This window comes from Rhinopithecus bieti, unplaced genomic scaffold (genome assembly GCF_001698545.2).
Source record: "Rhinopithecus bieti isolate Rb0 unplaced genomic scaffold, ASM169854v2 scaffold_77916, whole genome shotgun sequence".
Lineage (NCBI taxonomy): Eukaryota > Metazoa > Chordata > Mammalia > Primates > Cercopithecidae > Rhinopithecus > Rhinopithecus bieti.
Window position 1 is genome coordinate 51,097 of NW_016828893.1, and position 8,140 is coordinate 59,236.

General features: G+C 42.6%; 1 pseudogene; it reads right to left on the bottom strand.

Moving 5' to 3' along the window:
* LOC108523862 (zinc finger protein 652-like) overlaps window positions 1-7,190 on the bottom strand; it is a 55,088-nt pseudogene extending 47,898 nt beyond the window's left edge.
* Window positions 7,191-8,140: the final 950 nt, after the last annotated feature.

The window sequence follows — 8,140 nt, forward strand, 5'->3', positions numbered from 1 at the left end:
CTCGCCCGGCTAGTTTTTTGTATTTTTTTTTAGTAGAGACGAGGTTTCACCATGTTCGCCAGGATGGTCTCGATCTTCTGACCTCGTGATCCACCCGTCTCGACCTCCCAAAGTGCTGGGATTACAGGCTTGGGCCCCCGGCCCCAGCCTCTTTTTTTTTTTTTTTTTTTTTTGAGACAGGGTCTCGCTCTGTCGCCAAGGCAGGAGAGCAGTGGCTGGATCTCAGCTAACTGCAAGCTCCGCCTCCTGGGTTTACGCCATTCTCCTGCCTCAGCCTCCTGAGTAGCTGGGACTACAGGCGCCCGCCACCTCGCCCGGCTAGTTTTTTGTATTTTTTAGTGGAGACGGGGTTTCACCGTGTTAGCCAGGATGGTCTCGATCTCTTGACCTCGTGATCCGCCCGTCTCGGCCTCCCAAAGTACTGGGATTACAGGCTTGAGCCACCGCGCCTGGCCTGGTCATTATTTCTTTACTTCTGCTAACTTTTTGTTTTGGTTTGTTCGTGCTTTTCTAGTTCCTTGAGGTGCACCATTAGGTTATATGAAATCTTTCTAGTTTTTTTGATTTCAGCATTTATTTCCCTAAAGTGTCCTCTAAATATGGCTTTTGCTGTGTTCCCTAGGTTTTGGGATCTTAAGATTCTATTTTCATTTCAAGGAATTTTGAAATTCATTCTTAATTTCTTCTTCCAGCCATTGGTCATTCAGGAGCATGTTGTTTAGTTTCCATGCATTTATATAGTTTCAGATGTTTCTCTTCCTGTTGATATCTAGTTTTATTCCATTTTGGTCTGAGAAGATACTTGATATGATTTTGATCTTGTTATAAATACAGTTTCGGTGTTGTAAAAGAAATAGCACTCGAATATAAAATTTTCTTTTTTTTTTCTTCTCAGCAAGGCAATTTACTTCTATAGAAGGGTGCGCCCTCACAGATGGAGCAATGGTGAGCACACACCAGGACAAGGGAGGGGAAAGGGTTCTTATTCCTGACACTTGTGGCCCCTGCTGCTGTGTCATTCCCCCTGTTGACTAGGGTTATGCCACACAGGCTAAAGTAATTCTGATTGGCTAATTTAAAGAGAGTGACGTGGTGAGTGGTTTGGTGGGAAAAATGGTTATGGCAGAGCAGGTAATCGGAATGAGTCAGGGTGGAGCAGGTGATTGAAAAAGGTTGCTTTATGAGGAAGTTAAGTTTAAAAGTAGAAGGCAAAGAATTGGACATACGGACATACTGATTCTTTGAAGAGAAATTTAGAACTAATATCTAACAATCTTAATATATTTTTTTGAGACTTGTTTTGTGTCCTAACATATGGTTAATCCTGGAGAATGTTCAGTGTGTTGATAAGGAGAATGTGTATTCTATAGCTGTTGGGTGAAATGTTCTATAAATATCTGTTATGTCCATTTGGTCTGTGGTGCAGTTTAAATCTAATGTCCCATTGTTGGTTTTCTGTCAGGATGATCTGCCCATTGCTGAGAGTGGGGTGTTGAAGTCCACAACTATTATTGTGTTTGGATCTATCTCTTCATTTGGGTCTAATAATATTTGTTTTATATGTCTGGGTGCTCTGATGTTGGGTGCATATATATTTATAATTGTTATATTCTCTTGCTAAATAGATTGCTTTGTTGCTATGTCACCTTGTCTCTTTTTACAACTTTTAACTTCAGGTCTTTTTTTGTCCAATATAAGTACAACTATTCATGCTAACTTCTGGTTTTCTTTTGCATGGAATGTCTTTTTTATTCCTTCAGTTACAGTCTATGTGTGTCTTTATAGGTGAGGTGAGTTACTCGTAGGCAGTATATCATAGGGTCTTTATTTTTTATCCATTCAGTCTATCTGTATCTTCTAAATGTATATTTAATCCATTTGTATTCAAGATTATTATTGATAGGGGAGGATTTACTCCTGTTATTTTACTGTTTTCTGATTGTTTTTTATATCCTTTGTTTCTTACTTCCTCTCATTATTTTTACAGTTGAGTGGTGTTTCACAGTGATAAGGTTTTCTTTTTCTCTCTTGTTTGTGTATGAGTCCTACCAATGAGTTTTATTGTTTCATATATTTTATTGATGGTGGTTATCATCTTTTTTCTTCCAGATGTAAGACTCTCTTGAGTATTTCTTGCAAGATCAGTTTAGTGGTGATGAATTTTCTTAGTTTTTCTTGTCTGTGAAAGATTTTATTTATTCTTCATTTTTTTTTTTTTTTTTTGAGACAGAGTCTCGCTCTGTCGCGGCCCAGGCTGGAGCGCAGTGGCTGGATCTCAGCTCACTGCAAGCTCCGCCTCCCGGGTTTACGCCATTCTCCTGCCTCAGCCTCCCGAGTAGCTGAGACTACAGGCGCCCGCCACCTCGCCCAGCTAGTTTTTTGTATTTGTTTTAGTAGAGACGGGGTTTCACTGTGTTAGCCAGGATGGTCTCAATCTCTTGACCTCGTGATCCGCCCGTCTCGGCCTCCCAAAGTGCTGGGATTACAGGCTTGAGCCACCGCGCCCGGCCTTATTCTTCATTTTTAATGTCTAGATTTGCTGGGTATAATATTCCTTATTGCCATTTTTAATTTTAATTTTTTCTTTCAGTACTTTGAATATATCATCCCACTCTCTCTTGGCCTGTAAGTTTTGTCCTGAGAAATTTACTGTTAGTCTAGTGGGGTTTCCTTTATATGTGACTTGACACTTTTCTCTTGCTGCTTTTAAAATTATTTCTTTGTCTTTGACTTTTGACAGTTAGATATATAATATATGTCCCTCAGTGAGGACTTGTTTGGGTTGAATCTGTTGGGGTTCTTTGAGCTTCCTGATTCTGGATGTCCATATCTTTCCCAATACTCAGGAGAATTTTCTTCTATTTCATTAAACATGTTTTCCCTACCTTTTCCTTCTCCTCCTTCTGGAATATCTGTAATACTTTATTCACATGATGGTGTTCCATAAATCCTGCAGGCTTTCTTCATTTTTATAATTTAGTTTTTGTCTGCCTATGTTATTTCAAAAGACCTGTCTTGAAGTTCAGAAATTATTTCTTCTGCTTAGTCTAGTCTGTTCTAGAAGCTCTTGATTTTATTTTTTGTTGTAGTAATTGAATTCTTCAACTGTAAGATTTTTTGTTTGGTTTATCTTTTCTTGAATTTCTTTTCTTTTCTTTTTTTTTTGAGATGGAGTCTCGCTCTGTCACCCAGGCTGGAGTGCAGTGGCGTGATCTCGGCTCACTGCAAGCTCTGCCTCCTGGGTTCACGCCATTCTCCTGCCTCAGCCTCCCGAGTAGCTGGGACTACAGGTGCCCGCTACCACGCCCGGCTAATTTTTTGTATTTTTGGTAGAGACGGGGTTTCACCATGTTAGCCAGGATGGTCTCGATCTCCTGACCTTGTGATACGCCCGTCTTGGCCTCCCAAAGTGCTGGGATTACAGGCATGAGCCACCACGCCCAGCCGATTTTCTTGAATTTCTTATTCAAATCATGAGCTGATTTCCCCAATTTTGTTGAATCATCTGTCTTCTCTTGTATGGCACTGAGTTTCCTTAAGATTAACATTTAATTCTTTTTCTGGCATTTCACATATTTTCTTATGATTGAGATCTGTTACTGGATAATTCGTTTTTCTTCGTAGGTGACATGTTTTCTTGCTTTTTCTTGGTTGATATGTCCCTATATTGATTTGTATCCATCTAGCAGAAAAGTCGCCTCTTCCAGTTTTATGGAGTAGGTTTCTTAGGGAAATTCTTATTTGAATGAGTCTTGGGGCATTGGTTTGGTGGGGTGTATTGACCTAGTTTCCATGTAGTTTTTTCAGCTGTAACCCATAGTAGTGGAATTTGGCATGTTTCTGAGTGGCCTAGGCTGAGAGAGTTTGTGGTGATAATGGTACAGGTTTTCCAGGGATGGGCTTGCTGGGGCTGTTTCTCTGGGTGGGGCATGTGTGTGTACACAGTAGATCAGCCATCTTGGGGTGTGGTCAGCTGGGGTTGGGGCCATGAGCCATTCCTCTGGTTTTGAACATAGGTATACAGTTGCTTGGCTAGTTGGTGGACATGCCTTCCAGGAATGTCTTAGCTGTTTCTCAGGCCCAGGATGCAGGCAAGCAGCTGCTTAGCTGGCCGGGGGACATGTCTGCCAGGGTCTGCCTGCAGGGCCTTTTCTCAGGTGCTGGATGTGGACACAACACTTTTTGACTGACCTGTGGGATTGTCTATCAGGTGCAGCCCACAGGGCTGTTTCTTCGGCTTAGGACACAAGGCTACTCATCTGATCTGGATTTTGCCCACCATGGACAGCCGTGGAACTATTTCTTTGGCCTTGTGTGTGGGTGAGTGGCTGCTCAGCTTTCCTGGGTGCATGTCTGCTGGAGGTGGTTCACTGGGTTTCTCTGGCTCATGATGTGGATGTGCACCTGCTTGACTGGCCTGGGTCTGTGTCTGCCATTGGCAACCTGTAGGGCTGTTTCTGAGGCCTGGTATGTGCAAGGCTGCTTGCCTCACTTGGGGGAATACGTCAGCGGCTGGGGGGCAGACTTAGGGCTGTTTCTCAAGCCTGTGACATGGCTGCAGCTGCTCAGCTGGCCTGGGGGTGCTTCTGCAGAGGGTGGCCCATAGGGCTGTTTCATAGGCCTGAGATGCAGACACAGGATTGCTTAGTTGGCCTGGGAGCATGCCTGCTAGAGGTGGCCCACAGGCCTGTTTCTTGAGGCTGGGATGTGGGTACACAACTGCTCAGCAGGCCTAGGGGTGTGTCTGCCAGGGGTGGCTTATGAGGCTGTTTCTCAGGTCTGAGATGCAGGTGTAAGGCTGCTCAGCCAGCTCAGGGGTGTGCTTACTGGGTGTGGCTTGCAGGGCTATTTTTCAGATCCAAGATTTGAGCTCTTTGCTGCTTGGCTGGCCTGGGGGCACACCTGTGAGGGTAGCCTATGGGACTTCTCTCAAGCCCTTATTGGGAGCATAGGACCTTTGCGTAGGCCAGGGGCATGTCTGTGGTTGGTGGGAGTGCTGTGGGCTTGTAGCCAGGCCACTGGCCCCAGGGAATATTGGCTCCTTGTAGGCTCAGGGACCTCTTCTGCTGTGGTGGGCAAGGACTTGGCTGGCTCTCAAGGGCATGTTCACCCTGGGTGGGAATGGCAGACTGTTATTCTGGCTGGAAGTGTAGCAGCAGGCATTGGTTTCCCTGCTGTGCAGGACCAGAGTCACAGGCAATCCTGAGCCCAAGCTTTGTGCATCTGGGGTTGTGGCATTTAGCCATCTGTGGGTGCTTGGCATAATGAAGATGGAGCCCCAGTGTTGGAGAGGTACAGTGCCTACTGTACCCCAGAGGAGGGAGCATTCCAGAGGTGGCTCTAGTCTCAAGATGGTGTCTTGCTACAATAGCTTGGCTCACAAGGGGTGGGTTAGCACACGTTGTGTTCCCAATCTGGAGCAGTGTAGTTGCATGAATTTCTGGCAGCTTTCCAAACTGGGCTCAGGGTGTGTAAGGACTGTAGGCTTTTGCAGTGGTGGTAGGGGATGGTGAGGATCTTCTGCTTACTTTTCACTTACAATGGGAAGTCCCTCCTGTCTTTGGGCTGGTTTGGTGAGACGGTGCTGCAGAGGTCAGATGCCTTTACACTGCCTTCTTGGATTTCCAGTCACCACAGATACATCTCCCCTCCCCTGTGGCATTCCGCTTTTCTTTCTTCAACACTTCAGTCAAATCTTAGCTATTTATTTTTTTACCTCTGTTCGTTCTTGAGGAGACAAGCACCAGGTGTTTCTAGTCAGCCATCTTGTTCTGCCAAGCTCTTTTTTTTTTTTTTTGGAGACAGGATCTTGTTCTGTCACCCAGGCCGGAGTGCAGTGGTACGATTATAGCTAACTGCAACTTTGAATTCCTGGGCTCAATCTTTTAACAACCAGCTATCCCAGGAACTAATAGAGTGAGAACTCACTCACCTTCCCCCTCCTGAAGGGCATTAGTCTCTTCATGAGAGATCCGCCCTCATGACCCAGACACCTCCCATTATGGCCCACCTCCAACATCGGGGATCAAATTTCAACATGATGTCTGGGAGTACAAACATTCAAACTACAGCACCTGCTATCACCACATCTGTTGAACATAGTATTATAAGTACTAGCTAGTACATACAGTAAGGTAAGAAACATACAGAATGGAAAGGAAAAGTTGAAATCATATATATTTGATATGATTTTATGTGAAAAAGTTCAATAGAATCTGTAGACAATACTGAGAATAACTAAGAGATTTCGATGGTTACAATGTCAGTATTGTATTGATTGATTGATAGATGCAAAGTCTTGCTCTGTTGCCCAGGCTGGAGTGGAGTGACACAGTCACAGCTTATTGTAGCCTTGGCCTTCCCATGTTCAAGCAGTGCTTTCACCTCAGCCTCCTGAGTAGCTGGGACTACAGGTGTGCACCACCATGCCTAGCTGATTTTTAATTATTTTTATAGAGTCAGGATTTCGCCATGTTGCCCAGGCTGGTCTCAAGCAGTCCTCCCACCTCAGCCTCCCAAAGTGCTGGGATTACAGGCATGAGCCACTGCACTTAGTCAAAACATCAGTATTTTAAAAACACATTGTTTTTCTCTATGTTTACAAAGAAGAATTAGAAAATGAATAAAACAATGCTATTTATAGTAGTATCAAAAGTATCAAATGCTAAGGAATGAAATTAATAAAAAATACAAGACATTCATGTTGAAAACTACAAAAATATTGAAAAAATTAAAATCTAAACAAATGGAAAGATTTGCTATGTTTATGAATTGAAAGACTGTCATAAAGATGCCAGTTCTCCCCAAGTTAATCTAATGATTTAATGCAATCCTGATAAAAATCCAGCAGGCCTTTTTTGGTTATGGAAATTGAACAGCTAATTATGACATTCATATGAAAATGCAAAAGGTTACAAAGAACATGATAATCATGAAGATTATCTCAACTAGAGGACTTATGCTGCCAGATATCAAGATTTATTATAAATTAAGACTGTGATTTGGGGTGAAAGACAGACTACTGAAACAGAATAGAGGGGCCAGAAATAGACCCTGGAGCCACACCTGTGGGCTAACTCTGGCTCACTCATGTCTTTCCAAAAGTTGCTCTGCCAATCAGCAGGTTGTTACTAGAAACCAGCTCCAACCCAAGTGCCCTGGGAAGTTGTGCCATCACCAGCAGGCTCCATGTTCTTGTGGAAGCCATTCTGTTTCCCACAGATTCTGGATCTTAGCCTTGAAGGGAAAGGGGTTCTTTTAAGTTCTTAGTTTCTTGCTTGTCCACTCCGTGGACATATATCATCCACTGATGTATGAGAGAAGTGACCTTGTAGTGCAGTGGAGAAATGATGCCCTTTACAATAAGTGATGCTATGCCAATTGAAATTGAAAATGATGACCTATCCAATAAATGATACTGGACCAATACTGAAAGCAATGAATATTGATTCCTGCCTCAGAGAATATACTCCAAACTCAATTCCGAGTAGATGGTAGATCTGAATGTGAAATGTAAAAATAATTCACCTTGAAGAAAGCATAGGAAACTGTTCTTCTTGACATTGGTGTATACAAAGATTTTTTATAAAGATACAAAAAGCACTAACCATAAAGGAAAAGATGGGTAAGTTATACTTTATTAGAATGAAAATTTTCTTGTTCAGAAGATCATTAAGTAGAGGGAAAAGGAAGTCACAATGAGTTATTTTACAAAAGGCTTGTATTCAGAGCATATAAAGAATGGCTAGAAGTCAAAAATTAAAAGATAATCTAATAGAAGAGCAGGCAAAAGGCTTGAGTAGACTCCTGAAAAAACACATATCCTGGTGGCTCAAAAACATATGGAAGGGTGCTTAATCTCAGTCATCAGGGAAATGCATATTAAAACTATAGTGAGCTACTACCAGATGGCCACTTTATTGACTAAGAATTAAAACACTATACCAAGTGCTAGTGAGAATGTTGATCAGTTGTTACTCCCAGACATTACTGATGGTGGGGACAATGTTATTAGCACTTTGGAAAACTCCTTGGCACTATATACTAAAGCTGAATATACACATACCTTATAATTTAACAATTCTACTCATAAATATGAACCCAACAGCAAAATACCTATGAAATGTTAGTATCAGCTTTG